The 16,424-nt window shown below is 42.9% G+C and overlaps 1 pseudogene; it reads right to left on the bottom strand.

The window, feature by feature from the left end:
- Positions 1-11,568: 11,568 nt before the first annotated feature.
- On the bottom strand, positions 11,569-14,131 carry LOC139002613 (RNA-binding protein 25 pseudogene; annotated as a pseudogene).
- Between the last annotated feature and the right edge of the window lie 2,293 nt (positions 14,132-16,424).

A 16,424-nucleotide genomic window follows, 5' to 3' on the forward strand; every position in this document is an offset into this window, starting at 1 on the left:
ATTTGACATGATGACCATCCCTTTCTTCCTGAAATAGTCTCTTCTCCTTGATCCCACTATAATCTCCTAGTTCTCTTCCTCTCTCACTGGTTGCTTCTCTGGGCTCCTCTTCCTAGGCTGATCTCATCATTGGCCTTCTTAGCACCTCACTCCACATTTTCACTTGGGGATCTCATCTGCTTTCATGAATCAAATGTCATTCAGGTGGTGGTGGCAGCTTCAAAATCTTTATCTCCAGCCCAGATTGGTCCCCTGAGCTTCAGATTAGACTATCCAAATGCCTTCTGCAAGCTCACTTGGATGCCTCATTGTTCACTTTAGATTCCAGAATACAGTTGAATTTATCATCCTTCCTCTCCCTTGTTCCCTGTCTAGGTTAATGGTACCACCAATCACTAGCTGCCCAAGGCAGGGATCAACCTTAACTTCTGCCTTCCTCACCCCCCATTTCTAAACCATAAGTCTTGTTGCTTCTCTTTCTTAATATTTCTCAAATCTATACACTTCCCTAATATGTTACCTATTCTCTGCCCAATCATCTCTTTCTCTGATTAATGAAAGTCTTTGCATTAGACTCTAACTCCCAGTCTTGGCTCTTTCATCCCTTGGCTCTTTTATGCCTTGCAGATTGACTTTTCTAATATATAAATTTGTTCATTCTACTCCCCTGTGTAAAATACTCCAGTGGCATCTCATTGTCCTTAGAATAAGGCCCAACCACCTTTGCATGTCCATTTCACAAATTATATTAGATCAGTCTTAGCTAAGGGCAGGCAGTCTTATAGATGAGATTAGTTAAAGGCCAAAAGAGGCTAAATGTGACACAGCCTTTGTTGTGTTTCTACAAAATGCCAACTTACTAAACTGATAAAAGGCATTTCTTCCCTAAGAAGCTGGTTAGGGCAGGTAGCAATTTAAAATAATCTGCACTTTCTGGGAAATTTAGTGCAAGAACCCAAGCCTTCCCAGTATTTTTATTTTATTTTTTGCTATTTTTTTTTTCATTCAAATGTCCCCAAAAGTGTAGGTGAGACAATCCCCGGGCAAGCAGAGGGGACTCAGGATTCCACACCTGCTGGCTGGGCATCATGGTCAATTAAAACCTTGACATTTTTTCATTTCTCTGTCATTTTTTTTTTTTTGAAAAGGCAATGCCAGTCCCCTGACATAGATAGATTCCATGATATTAACTAATATAATCACCAGGGTACACTTTAAGCTTCAAGAAAAATGATACAAAATAAATGAAATATATTATTAATAAATGTGAGTTAATTCATAATCTAAGTGGAGTTGGTTTTGACTATTTAAATGCCATATTGGCACAAACATTGTTCCTGTTTTGTTTTTAAATTACTATCAAACAACAGTAATCACTGACTAAACCACTCCGGCATCTTGTCATTACTTAGCACTATATTTAAAACTGCATTTTGACATGTTTAAAGAAATGAGTTGTTTCGCTCTTTTGGACGATTCATTTTGAAAAATGGAGTCAGCTACCCTGGCAAGCACTAATTCAGCCCATGACTTATCACTGTCATCAGCTCAGTCTATATTAAGAAACACTCCCATTATGGTATTCCTTCATTTACCCATTCAAAAATTCTTAAGTTCCACTTCCAGCTCTGGAGTCGGGTGTGATGTTAGGTGACCACCACTGGCCTCTGCCTGCCTCTAGAGCAGTGCTGTCAGATAGAACCCTGTCATCCCAGGAGGGTCCTCTCTCTGCACTGTGACTAACAGGACACGAACGTATAGGAAATGGTCCCTGCTTCTGGGAACTTCAGCCTTCACAGGCAAGTTGTTACCACAACAGTTAAAACTGCAACAACTCAGAAATCTGTTTAAATCACTTTGGGAAGGTGAGATATTCCCTTCAATTCAGGTAAAGTCATCATAAATAAAGATAATAATACCTTTCCTTGCTTCCTCTCATGGTCATTGTGAGAGTCAGAAGGGATCATGTAGTTCAGTCACTGAACGAATATGGCTGTGCCTCCTATGTGCCTACGATGCACCTTCAATGAGTCCAGTTCTGTTGGGTTTGGAGGGTACTGACGTGGTCCCTGCCCTCATGGGTGGAAGTGCATTGTTGGGGTTACTATGATCTTGTCTCTTCATCCAGACCCGTTCCTTCCGGAAGCCCAGGCTGTGACTGAGCAAGCAGCATAGTTCAGGAATTGAGAGCATCCATGTTGCAACCCAGCTGCACTTCTCAAAGTGTGACTGGCTAATTACTCACCTCTCTTTGCCCCTTGATTTCATCATTAGTAAAATGAGGATATTAATACCTATCATTTGAGGTTGTTAGTATCTATAATGATACTAGCATAATATGCAAATTGACCATCTGGACTACCAAGCTATGACATACACTGGCCCCAGGTCAGCCAAGGCTGGTGGGATGCTATGGGTCAGAGCGGCCATCGCCCCACGATAGCCCCGCAGAGGGAGGCCCAGCTACCTGGCTGGCGGCGCTGCGGTGGGTGGGTGGGGCCTCCCTCTGTGGGACTGTGAGCTTAACGCATTGCCAGACAACCTAGAAGTATTAACTACTGATAGGATTTCCTCTCTCTGCTTATCCTCCTCCAACTCCTTCTCCAGAGCACTTACCCACAGAACTATGCTCAGCAAAGTCACAGAACCTGGCGTGCAGAAGGGAATTTTACCCAAAATGAACCACAGCGACAGGAGGACACTGGAGGAAGCAACACAGGCTACGTGCTCCCATGTGCCCGGTTCCCCGCGGCGCTGCATCAGGGCACGCTGGCCCAGCCAGCGGAACTAATTGCCTGACAAAAAGCCAGCCTGGCGACTTGGGCTCCAAAATTGAAATCACCTCAACCCCGTTCTGATCACTCCACAAACAAATTATAGGCAGATCAATGTTTCTCCTCCAGGCTTTGCACGCCTGTTAAATTTGTGCAGGCGCTTTGTCAAGATGCACTAGAGGACAAATGCTTCGGAGGACAGTGCAAGCGATAGAAGCGTGAACAATATAACCGGCCAAGCACTAGAATGTTTCTGATATTTAAGTACAAATCCTCTTTCTTATCCATAAACCCTTGTCGCAAATACAAAGAACACCTGGTATAGGAGATGCCGGTTTATCTGGCAGGCTAGGAGTCTCTATTAATTCTAATTCTTTTTATTTCTTTCTCTCCCCCCCCCTACCCCCCCTACCCCCGCCCCCCCCCCCCCCCCCCCAAACCTGTAGCAATTGAAGGTGAAGTAAGAACAGAAGAGTACAGGAGCTGATGATGATGATGATGATGATGGTGATGTTGTGTGAGTGTGTGTGTGTGTGTGTGTGTGTGTGTGTGGAGGTGGGGGCGGGGCGGGTAGTACCAAGAAACCAGGGACAGAAAGAGCAGAAGCCCCTGTTTTAAGGCTCGGGTGAGCCAGTGTGCCCCCACATGTACGCCACAAAAGCAAAGGCTATTTTGTTATTTTCTGCTGGAAACAGCAACACCAGATCCTCTGGGAGCTGTGAGAACCTTAAGAGCAAGAATTCCAACCTGGAATCCAGGAATGGGTGTCAGTGGTTGTTCCAAAACCCCCTGGCAGAGTTTTCAAAATGGTGTGAACTTACCTGCTTTATTCTGGTGGCATAAGTTCGGAGAATTTGGAGGCTCTAAAACCACACTGTTCAATCCATTAGTCACCAGCCACCTGAAGCTGCTGAAATATACTAGTAGCTAGTCCAAACAGATGTGCTGCGTCAAATGCACCCGGTTTTGAAGACTTAGTATGGGGGAAAAAAAATGTAGACTATTTCATCACAGTTTTATATTCATTACATATTGAAATGGGAATATGTTGGATATGTAGGGTTAAATAAAAACATTATCCACTCATTTCACCTGTTTCTTTTTACCTTTTTAATGTAGCTACTAGAAATTTAAAATGTTCAAATTTGCTACTGTAGCTCACATTATAGATTGCCCAGCAATCTAGTTTTTGTTTGTTTGTTTGTTTTATTGTCTGAAGTTTTACATATGCCTCCTTTTTTCCTATTGACCCTCCTTCTCCCCCCTCCCCCCGCCAGCCATTCCAACCCGGGCAAGCCCCACCGCCCCAGTGTCTGTGTCCATTGGTTATGTTAATATGCATGCATACAAGTCCTTTGGTTGCTCTCTAACCCCCCCTCCCCCCCCCCCCCGCTCCCCAGCAATCTAGTTTTAATAAGCCCTGTTTGAAATGAACCAAGCACATGCTCACATGATGTGATTCCCATGCATGCTAAAGTTTAAGAACCACTAGACTAATGACCTCTGGATAAACAGGAAATGTACTCATTGATCAGAAATTGAACCGTCATATGTGAATGTGACCCCCGTCCTGCGTGGTTCAGCGTTCCGGCTCTGGAAGAGGGGCCGCATGCAAATGTAAGAGACGAGACAAGAAATAATAATTTGGAAATTAAGGAGCCAGGAGGAAGCCCATCCCAAGAGGAAGGACTCCAGCTGGGCTCTGGCCTTGCCATCCTTTTATTCAATTTGGGATACACCTGTAGCCCTTAGGCAGGCAATTTCCAGTAACAGACAGACTATCTTATCCGTAAGGATTTACATGACTATCTGGTGGGGAAGTTGCTTCAGCTACCATTGTCTGGACTAAACAGTGGGTGCATAGCCCTGACCTATGCCAGGGATCAAGGTTCACCAGCACTCCGGGCTCCTTGTCCACACCTCTCTGCTAGAGAAGACAATAGGCAGTTTTCCATAGTCGTATGGACCAAAACTCTCACATTATGAAGACTAGTGCAATCTTTCCCTCAGAGGCAACTCTGGGAAGCTGAGTATTAATGAAAAGGTTGCTTAGTGAGCCTGAAATCAAAGCAAAGAGAGTCAGATGTATGATTCAAACTCTTCCCTTCTGTTTTTTACTTCCATTTCAACCCCTCCTTCCTGTGAAGATGAGCTCGTCCTTGCTGAACTATAGCAGGTGGTAATGAGAGGAACCTAAAGAAGCAACTGATACAATTGCTGCCATCTTAAGCCATTTACACAGTCCACTTGTGGAATGTATTCCGCCAAATCCCAAGTTGAAATTCTCTGCAGTTAATGATAGTCACAAATAGACATCATAGATTTGCCAGCACTTGATTTATAGACACTGTTTATGACCAAGATAGTCATTATGGTCCCCAGAAGTGTCCAGCAGATAGACCTCTTTATGAGCTTATTTGCTACATAAATTCCTTCTTAACTCCTTTTCCACTGAGGGAAAAGCTAACGAGTCAACTGTTAATCCTTCCTTGATTACTTCCCTTACATATGGATTTTCTTCTTTAATAGAATTAGGAGCTCCTTTCAGTGATGCACTGAAATTCAGTCTTTGCAAAGATCTCTGTACAACCAGTGGCCTTGGCTTAACGCACTCTTACAATCCCAAGGACACAGAAACAAGGCACTCTCCATCTTTTGCATCTTATTGGTTATGTGATTTATCTGGACACATTCACCAAAATTTCCATCTTGTTATACTTTTCATTTGCATTAACTCATCTTAATGTTAAAATATTTCCAGCTTTCATCTTCTTTCATATAGCTTTCTATAAAGCCCAACTTTGACTTGTAATTTTTAAACTTGACTTATATTTTTACCTTTAATAATTCTATTTCTGGATAGGTAAACACTGGAGATTGCTGCCTCTCACAACCACTTCAAAAATACAACTAAAAGATGGAAAGGACATCATCCAGAACCACAGGAAGGCTGGCTGAGTGGAAATTCTACAACTAGAAAGAAAGAGAAATCCATACCGAGACTCAGAGGAGGCGCAGTGCGGAGGTGAAATACTAAGGTGCGGAGGTGCGTGCAGAGCTGGCTGGCGGCTGAGGGCGCAGTTGTCGTTTTCAATTGGGAGGGCGTCTCAGGCTCTGAGCTCCAGTTCCGGGCAAGTCTCTAGGGACCCAGACTCATACGGGAGAAGCGGGACTGTCTGGCATCGGTCAGAACCCGAGGGCAGCTTTCTCTCCGAGGGGCTTGCAGAGATTAATGGGACACTGAGAAGCAGAGTCTCTGAGGGCAAGACTGAGAGCAGCCATAATTGCTAACCCCGCCCTGTTGATCCCGTGGGACCTGCCCCTGCTGGATCGCCTCAGGCAAAGGCTAGATTAGCACCTCCCTAAAGATCCAGGAGCCAGGAAGCCCAGAGGTCAGAATGGGACCATCCAGTTTGCAGCTCCATGGAACCATAAAAGACACACTCAGGGGGCAGACTCAGTGAGCACCAAAGCCCCATCAAAGCAAGTCTAGCCCCAGAGGGGTGTCTCCAGCACAAAGTTCTCCCACTGCAGACACAGCTGATTCTCACAGCCAATTGGCATGGAGGTCAATTCCTCCCAGTGATAACTACAACAGTCAAGGCTTAATTACAACAAGACTGTGCACAAAACCCATAAGGGGGTGCACCAAGAGTGTCTACCTCAGGTAATTGGGACACTTAGCACAGAAAGGCACTCTATCGACACAGCGAAGCATAAAAAATGCCGAGACAAAGAAACAGGACACAAACGACAGAATTGGAGGAAAGCAAACTGCTGGATATAGAGTTCAAAACCACACTTTTAAGGTCTTTAAAGAACTGTCTAGAAGCTGCCGATAAATGTAGTGAGATCTTCAAGAAGACTGGTGAAACCCTCGATGTTGTGATAAAGAACCAACTAGAAATTAAGCATACACTGACTGAAATAAAGAATACTATACAGACTCCCAACAGCAGACCAGAGGATCGCAAGAATCAAGTCAAAGATTTGAAATACGAAGAAGTAAAAAACACCCAACTGGAAAAGCAAAATGAAAAAAGAATAAAAAAATACGAAGATAGTGTAAGGAGCCTCTGAGACAGCTTCAAGCATACCAACATCTGAATTATAGGGGTGCCAGAAGATGAGAGAGAGCAAGATACTGAAAACCTATTTGAAGAAATAATGACAGAAAACGTCCCCTACCTGGTGAAAGAAATAGACTTCCAAGTCCAGGAAGCGCATAGAACTCCAAACAAAATGAATCCAAAGAGGACCACACCAAAACACATCATAGTTAAAATGCCAAGAGCAAAAGACAAAGAGAGAATCCTAAAAGCAGCAAGAGAAAGAAAATCAGTTACCTACAAGGGAGTACCCATACGACTGTCAGCTGATTTCTCAACAGAAACTTTGCAGGCCAGAAGGGAGTGGCAAGAAACATTCAAAGTGATGAATACCAAGAACCTACAACCAAGACTACTTTATCCAGCAAAGCTATCATTCAGAAGTGAAGGCCAGATAAAGAGCTTCACAGATAAGAAAAAGCTAAAGGAGTTCATCACCAACAAACCAGTATTATATGAAATGCTGAAAGGTATCTTTAAGAAGAGGAAGAAGAAGAAAAAGGTAAAGATACAAATTATGAACAACAAATACACATCTATCAACAAGTGAATCTAAAAATCAAGTGAATAAATAATCTGATGAACAGTATGAACTGGTGATTGTAATAGAATCAGGGACATAGAATGGAAATGGACTGACTATTCTCGGGGGGGCGGGGGAGGGATGTAGGGGGGGAGGGAAGAGATTGGACAATAATTGTGCACCTATGGGTTAGGACAGTGGGTGGGGAGTGAGGGCGGTGGGTGGGGTGGGAACTGGGTGGAAGGGAGTTATGGTGGGAAAAAAGAGTAACTAATGTAATAATCTGAACAATAAAGATTTAATAAAAAATAATAATAATAATTCTATTTCTGTCAGCTAAGACCAGTTTAATTCTCTCCTTTTACATACAAGTTTCCCCTTTCCTTCAATAACCCCTACACATGATCCTGTATCCCTCATCAGTGCTGAGTAGACACAGCAATGTTTTCTGCTTTGTGTTGATCACCTACTTCTTTTTGTGTTTTAATATGTTTTTATAGATTTGAGAGAGAGAGGAAGGGAGAAGGAGAGAGAAAGAAAAATTTATAGGCTCCCACCTGTACACCCCTACAACCCAGGCCTGTGCCCTGACCAGGAATCAACTGACGACCTCTTGGTACATGGGATGATGCCCAACCAGCTGAGTCACGCCAGCCAGGGCTGATCATACTTCTGATTGCTAGGTTTTTCTCTTGGAAATGTTAACATCATCTATTATATTTTAGCTGACTCTAAAGCTCTTCCTACCCTTGGCTTTGAAAGAGTACTATCTTCAAGATGCCATTGCTATTACCAAATCTTAAAACTGGTGTTAACTTTTTTCACTCAATTCTCAGTTTTCCAAGAGCCTCTCTGGCACATCTGTACCTTGTCTACGTCCCTATCTTCTCTCTTTACATCTACAATAAAATAAAAGTCCACATTCATGATTTTGATCCTTTGGTTCTACATGTTCTTAAGTGCTCTTCAGATTTCTGTGTGTAAAATTAGAAAAAAATCATGCAGTTCCTTATGTGTGTATTGCACCTTCTCAAAGGAGGTGGATGGAGATAATAATTAACTTCACATTTGTTAAATATGTATTAAAATGTCAGAGCATGAAAGTGAGGGACCCTCAACTTCAGCTTCACTAACCTCATAAAAAAATCTACCTTTATATCTCATTAAAAAAAACAAAGATTGTAACAGTGGCCTGCCCAAGATTGCTCAGTAGCTTGTGGTAGATCGCTGGCCTAAGCAGGCTAACTCCTGGTTCACTGTTTGTGTGTTCTTGTTTTTTTGTTTGTTTTTCAGTAGAGTTAACATTCCATCTTATCATGGGCAAGGGCATTCGTTTTCATAAAAATAGTAGCATTTGTTTTTCTTCTCAATTAGTGAATCATGTTTGCCATTGAATTTCAAGCCAATGCCTACAAAAAATGAAAAATTGATAAGCAATATTTTTTGCTCTTTCCCCTCTAGCCAGTGTTCTTCTGCTATCTTTGTTCTTCTGTGAATGAGAAAGGAGAGCAAGATTCTGCTGTTACAGATAAGTTGTGTACACAGCAAAGTACCTTGTAAGGAAAACATCCTTTCCTTAAAACAGCACACCACTTATAAATCAAAATACAGAAAAGTTGAAAATTAAGCTAGAACACAGAACATCACTTTGAAATACCATTTTCACAGTCGTGATTGTTAAAACCTTGCAGTTTGTGAAATTATTTTTTTCTTCAATGGGAATGCCTTGACTCATGAAACATTCCAATGTAATTTCACCATCCACTATCTTTTAACCCAGGTGCACAGTTAACTGAGTGGTCAATTGATCAAATAACAGCTGACTGGCCAGAAAGTTCCTCTGAGGTTTGCAGATGGAAAATGAACTGTTGAGTCTTTCCGCTGCAGGTTAAATGCCACATAAATTATTCATGATATTGCTGGGAGGCGTAGTGAGTCCATAAATCATAGGAATGCCTCAGTGTTAGTTGCTCATATCCATGAAATCTGACTTGCTATGGTTGATGGCGGGGCTAGAGAGAAACAAGAGGATCTGCTGTCAGGAGCAGTGTGATTAAATCAGAGTCTTCCGGATCTATGGCTGTTTTTACTCTGACACATGCCATTTCTTTTTCTACTGTGACCTGCCACTATGCTCTTGGTGGTAAAAGGAGGGGCGGTTAAAACCTAAAATGAAGTGGTCTTACTCTCGGTCAGTGAAGCATGCACACACAACCCTAGAGAGTGTTCAGCCAGTCTTTGCTTCTGGTCAGTGAAAAAATTCCTAGCCACGTCAAGGCCACGTCAATGTCACATCTCTAGGCTGTTCAGTGTGTCTCCAAGTGCTCTCTCCTTGGTACTGGGTCTTGGTCCAGTCTCTTGAGCAGAACCTCCCAGTTAACCTGCCATCAGAAGATTCCCCTTATTCCCTCCTCCTCACACCCTCTATCTCTCCCACCACCCCCAGGTTCTCAGTCCTTTTCACCCCCTACCCCTTTCCCTCACCAAGGTCCTGCCTTTCCTGTTTCTTACCTCCATTGTGAGTTCTAAGTCATTTTGTGTCTTTGTCTAGTGTCCATGAATGGGTAGGATAGTGAGGGGTCAATTCACATCAGCATTGCAGTAAAGGAGAGGAGGGAAGTCCTCAGATAAAGGATCTGAAAGACAACTAGCACTTTTCAGTTACAATGATTAAACCCCATCCACCTTATCTTCTGCAATGTATCTTGCTAAAAATATCTGTCTCCTTCCTAGCTTTGCATTATATCCTGAGGGTTCACCTATCTCCATGGCCTTTGTAAGTGACAGTCTCCATCTGGGGAGAAGCAGAAGAGATAAAAAGCTTTCCCTCTCCTTCCCTCATCCTTCTTCCCGCTTCCTCTCCCTTCTCCCTTCCTCTATTTCTCTTCCCCCTCCCTCTGAAACCTCAGTCCCATTTTTTAAGGCTTTCCAACTTTATATTCCTTCTACCTTAATCACAATCTCCATTCCCACACATATTCTCCAGATTTCTGTCTACATAAATGGAAAAAATGCAGTTCTTTGTGTGTGTATCATACCTCCTCACACTTGTTAAATAGGTACTAAAACATTGGAGCATGCAAGTGAAGGGCTCTGAACTTCAGATTCATTAGCATCATAGAAAATCCACCTGTGTGTTTCAGTAGGGGGACATGGAACTTGGAATCAAATGTAAGGAAACTTAACATCTCCTTGTATCTGGGGGAAAGCACAAGTAAGGGCAACCACTATAACAATATGAAAAGTATGCATAACTTTCAAGCCAGGAGACAGAGAATGAAGAAAACTCAATTATTCAATCTTTTTATATAGAAAAGAAGAATGAATCAGCACAGGTCATTCATTGATGCACGCATTTGCTCACTCAGTGGAGTTTTACTGAATGTCAGTTAGATGCCAGACACATGTCCCTGCTCACATTCATAGCAAAACATTTAGGAAGTGCCTGTTTCTCTAATCCAGGAAAACTTAGAAAATAATTATCTCCTTGTTTATAAATCTCTCAGTCTATTTTATAATCTATTAAGTGAACACTACTTTTAATAGTTGATCTATTCTATAAGCACAAAGGCTATTCTGGCTCTCTCCTTCCCAAAACACTCATTTGTTCCAACATTTGGCTCTGTGAAATAAAAATGAGCCACAGGGACTCCCACTTCATCGCTACCATGTGACAATATATTTCTTCAACTCAAGTGTACCTTCCCAAGCACGCCTTTCAAGAGTCACTGATGGCCCTGACTGGTTTGGCTCAGTGGATAGAGCGTTGGCCTGCGGACTCAAGGGTCCCAGGTTCGGTTCCGGTCAAGGGCATGTGCCTGGATTGTGGGCACGTCCCCGGTGGGGAGTGTGCAGGAGGCAGCTGATCGATGTTTCTAACTCTCTATCCCTCTCCCTTCTTCTCTGTGAAAAATCAATAAAATATATTTTAAAAAAAAAAAGAATCACTGATGGCTTCTGCTTCTTTTAGTAGGAGGGTTTAAACTCCAAAATTCAAACAATACAAATTTGTACAGAGTATAAAGAGAACCAAGGTAGGATTCGGATGTCTTTACAACCAAGGGAGTACACAGGGCATCAACAAATTTGGAGGGAAATATATATATATATATATATATATATATATATATATATATATTCACATTTTCTACACTTAAAAAAAATTACAGATCTCACAAATGTCTTTGAAGACAAAAAATTTTTTCAAAGTCCTTTGAAGGATGGGAAAGACGATATCTGAAATGGAACTCTCAACGTACAGAGAGTTTTACTTCACAAGACCAATTTTCTTGGCTTCTGTTTCATATATCAATAATCTCCACATTTTGACTATAAAAACTTCTGCTTCTTCATCAAGTACCATGGCAACATCATCTAAAATGCTCTGAGGTGAACTATGAGCGATAACCTTAGAACAAACAAAATCAACTAATGTAGCTTCTTCTTCACCTATGTATTCTATAATTTTCTTATTGATCCAAGGTCTAATTCGTCTTTCCATCAATATAGAGTCCACAATAGACCAATCCAGGTGATAGGCAAAAAGCGCAGGTTTGGCTGTAGGAATTTTCTCAATGAGACTCTTCATGTGTTTGCACTTTTCTTCAGTGTTTACCGTGCCTTTGGCAGCATTTTTATCATCTTCACCATAATCCAAGGGAACCAGTTTCCTTTCTCTGGGTACATCATCACTGTCTTCATCCTCAGATTTGTTAAAGACACTATCTACAGGGAGTTCCTTTCTCTTCACAGAGTTAGGTTGACCAGGACTATTGGGAGCACCCAGTTTAAGTCTCAGTCCTATTTTTGGCCTATGCTCCTCAGGTTGTTGTTGACCTGGCGAATTTTCTTGAGGAATAAAACCACAGGGAGACTCATCCCCAGGAGTGCTGGGGGTTGCATTGCCACTGGCAGAGGAAACAGATGGGGCAGAACCGATGGGCTTCAGAGTTGGTTTAAGACAGGGCTTCTGCTCTGGCTCTTCTTCCTCTTCCACAGGTTCCTCTCGTTTTTCTTCTTTTTCTTGCGTTTCTTCTTCCTCTTCTTCTGATTCTGGTTCTTGCATAATTTGTGGTTGTCTGCGCCTCTCAGCCTCTTGTTCCATCCTCTGAAGCCCTGCATCTGGATCCGGATGCCCTTCTGCCAGAAGTCGCTGCCTGGTTTCCTCTAGCTCTTCCTTCTCTCTTTTCCTATCCCGTTCATCTGCTTCCATTTCCTTTTCCCTGTCACGCAGTCTTTTCTGAAGAGCACTTCCTCTGTAATATTTGGGATCATCTCTATCATCATCATAATCTTCTAAGAATTCTTTTAGTAGTTTAGCTTCTTTTGCCATTTCTCTTCTCCTTTCCTCTTCTCTTTCAGCCTCTTTCCCATACTCCTGGCTTTTCTTCCGTTCTCTGATTTCCCAATTCTTAACGCGCTTTTGATAAGCAGCTTCTTTCTCCCAGAGTTTTCTTTCAAGTTTTCTTCGTTCATACTCTTCTCGATCCCGCTTCTTGTATTTTTCTCTTTCTCGCTCCCGTTCCCTTTCACCCTCTCTTTGTCGTTCACGTTCTCTTTCTCGTTCTCTCTCTCTTTCCCGCTCCCGCTCCCTTTCACGATTTCTGCTCTTTTCTCTTGATCGACTCTGATCCTTATTCCGATCGGAACTCCTTTCCTGATCGCGGTCACGAACTCTCTCCTTTGTCCGGTCACGATCCCTATCCCGTTCTCGTTCCTTCTCCTTTTCTCGCTCACGTTCTCTTTCCCTTTCTTGTTCTCGCCTTTCTCGTTCCCTTTCACGCTCCCTCTCTCTTTCTCTCCGTTCTTTCTCAATTTCTTGTCTTTCTTTTTCTTTTTTGCCTTTCTCTTCTTCCAGTTTCTTGTGTGTATCTCTGAATTTGCTGATCTCTCGGGATATCAGGTCTCTTTTGTCTTCTTCCATTTCTATAGCATTTATATCTTCCTTAGTGATGTGTGGATACCGGTTCAGAGGTGCCACTGGAAATCTGCGGAAAATCTCCTCCTTCTTCCTGGGGTGAGAGTCAGATTCTTGTGAAGGGGCATTGAGCTCACTGAAGTATTCACATAATAAAATTTCAATGGCCCCTTTGATCATCTGATCTATTCTCTTAGTTTCTTCATCTAAGGCTTCTTCGTCATCATTAGTGACAGTTTCTGGCCTCGCAGTCCCATTAGAAGCTTTCTTCTTTGCTTTCCATTCATCCAGTTGTGCCTTTGTCTTTGCATCAACTTTAACAAGCAGTTTCTTCTCTCCAATCTGCAGGTCATGCAATAACCTGACTGCACGGAGGGTAGATTCAGGCTCCTTATACTCACAGAATCCAAAGGCTTGAAGTTTTCCAGATGCACCTTGTACTCTCTTCCAGCTTAAAACCAAGCCACATTTAGCAAGGAGCTGTCTTAGGAGCATGTCTGAGGCTTTCTCAGAAATGTTGCCAAGAAAAACAGTAGTAGTAGGACCATAATTTTCATCATTTTCCTTTGCCTTTAAGCCTGGATGATCCTTTCTTGCTCCCAAATGCTTTCCAACCATGGATACAGTGGGTACTCGGACAGTTGGACCAGGATCCATAATGCTCATTGGTACAAGAATCATTGGGGTTCCTGGAGGTACAGGTGAAGGAAAGCCAGGAAACTGTGGTGGTGGAATCCCTGGTGGGAGTGCTGGGATTCCCATGGGAGGGCGATTCAAATGAGGGGAGAAGGACATTCTTACTGCAGATGTCTGCCGCCCAGACAAGGGTACTGTCTCTGTGGCCCTCTGGGCTCCTGGTTACAGGAGACTCCACCGGCCCGAGGTTTCTGGGCGCCACTCACAGGGAGACTGGTTCTGAGGCGACCACTCGCAAAGGCCACAGTGCAAACACTGCCACGCTGCACCGGGAGCTTCTGGAGGTCTTCCTTTTCGGCACCAGATGTTGGGGTCCAGCCCCAGCAGGTTCAGGGGTTCCCAAAGATGTGGACAGAGTCGGCGAAGAAGGAATGACACAGAGACAGCGTTCAGCTGATCAGCAGCCTAGCCAGGTTCTCCAGCCAAGTTTTCTAGCCAGGTTCTCTATTCTCCTATTACATCTGTATTTATACCAGTTGATTTTAATCCTATCCATTCTATTCCAAAGGTTAGGGTGTTTCTTATCTCCATTCCAAGGTCACTACTCTACTGTTCTGTTAAGCTACAAGGAAGTAACTGAAGGAGATTATCCTAAGTAAAGATTATGTAGTTTAAGCATGATTGTTCATAGTTAAGGTGATTAACTACCCGCCTGGCACTTAGTTAAGGGGTTTTACTGATTTATTCCCTTCCTTAGTCCTGTTAATCCCTAACTCCAGGGGAAAATTCCTATCTGGGGAAACAACCTTTCTTGGAGAGGTGACCCTGGTTAGAACACATAGCCCTAAGAAAGGGGAGCAAACATATTAAGAACATTATGCCATATACGCCAGGTCCCTTGAAACATATGCTGTGCAGATGTTTCTTCCCTGCAGCAACTGTGTCAAGTAGCAAGGATGGACCAGCTTCCAGCATCCATCAACAGATGGAAGGGTCAGTCTCCACTCCCCTTGAATTCAGGGTGGCTCTGACTTGCTTTGACCAATGGAATATGGGAGAAAGGATGCTGTATAAATTACAGGCTCAGGCCTTAAGACAGTGGTTTTCAACCTTGGCTGCACATTAGAATCACCTGGGAATCTTTTTAAAATCCTGATTTCTGGGCCTCATCCTCCAGAAATTCTGTTTCTTTGTTACTAATGTTGTGGCCCCACCCATAACAAAGAAACAGAATTTCCAGAGGATGAGGCCCAGAAATCAGGATTTAAAAAAGATTCCCAGGTGATTCTAATGTGCAGCCAAGGTTGAGAACCACTGCCTTAAGAGGACTTGAAATTTGCACTTTTACCCTCTTTAAAGCCTTCATATGCAAAAAAAGAGAAAAAAAATGGTCAGGGCTATTCTGCTGGAGAAACAAGTTGAGCAGAGCTGAGATCTTCAGCCAATAGCCAGCATCTAAGCACCAATATGTGAGGGAGGTCATCTTGGACATTTTAGCCCCAACTAAGCCAGCCAAATACAGCCACTTGACTGACCCCAGAGGGAGCAGAAGAATTGCCCAACTGAACCCACCAACCATTGAGTTATGAGAAATACTAAATCCTTATTGTTTTAAGCCACTACTCGTAGGTTATATAGCACAATGTACCTGAAACAGGCCATCTAGACACCACAAGGACTCTTAGGCCAAATCTTTGACTTTATAAAAGTCAACTCCTGAAGGGACATTCAGAACTAGAGCTTGTTTTTCAGAAAAACTGTCCTCAGTGGCACCTGCACAGTTTTCCCCAATAGGCTTGGGTTCATGTGAGAATGTGAGAGCTGTGAAACAGCACAAATATCAAGGTTGAGGCCCTCGTTTAACAGAATCTAAGGCCAGAGAGATCAAGAAGCTGGCTCAGGGTCACACAGCCTTCTAGTAATCAAGCTGGGACTTGAATTCAAGGTCCATGATTTTTAATCTACTGCTTTTTGCAATAAACTAAACAGCTTCCTACCATTCCACAAAAAGATTTCCATCACATCAGAATTATAAACAAAATAATAGGACCAGGCAAAATAATAGTCTCAGAAAAGAATGGTTGTCAAATACTGTGCAGCCCATTAGGCAAAATGTAGTGTGCTGTAGTATAGCAAGCACAGGCTTTGGGGGTCAGAATATCTGGGTCTATGTCCCTAAGCTACCACATATCTCCTGCGTAACCTCTTTAAGCCTATTTCTCAACAGTGAAGCACTCCCAGGGCTGTAAGCATGAACATCCTTTACAACTGCTGAAAGCACTCTACAGATTCCATAGGAACTATTAATAGGAAAGCAGCCTGTACTTATGGCTTGACACCATTCCCTTAGACTCCCAGGAGAATTTCCTGAGAGTTGACTTTGGATTTGAAACTTGCCTCCACTGTACAAATCAGGCTCAAGGTTACTGAAAAGAAAGCTGAAGCCTGGCTGCCTCGCCTAGGAA

Source organism: Myotis yumanensis, unplaced genomic scaffold, assembly GCF_028538775.1.
Source record: "Myotis yumanensis isolate MYYU_CA2020_CCGP unplaced genomic scaffold, mMyoYum1.0.hap1 SCAF_1, whole genome shotgun sequence".
Classification (NCBI taxonomy): domain Eukaryota; kingdom Metazoa; phylum Chordata; class Mammalia; order Chiroptera; family Vespertilionidae; genus Myotis; species Myotis yumanensis.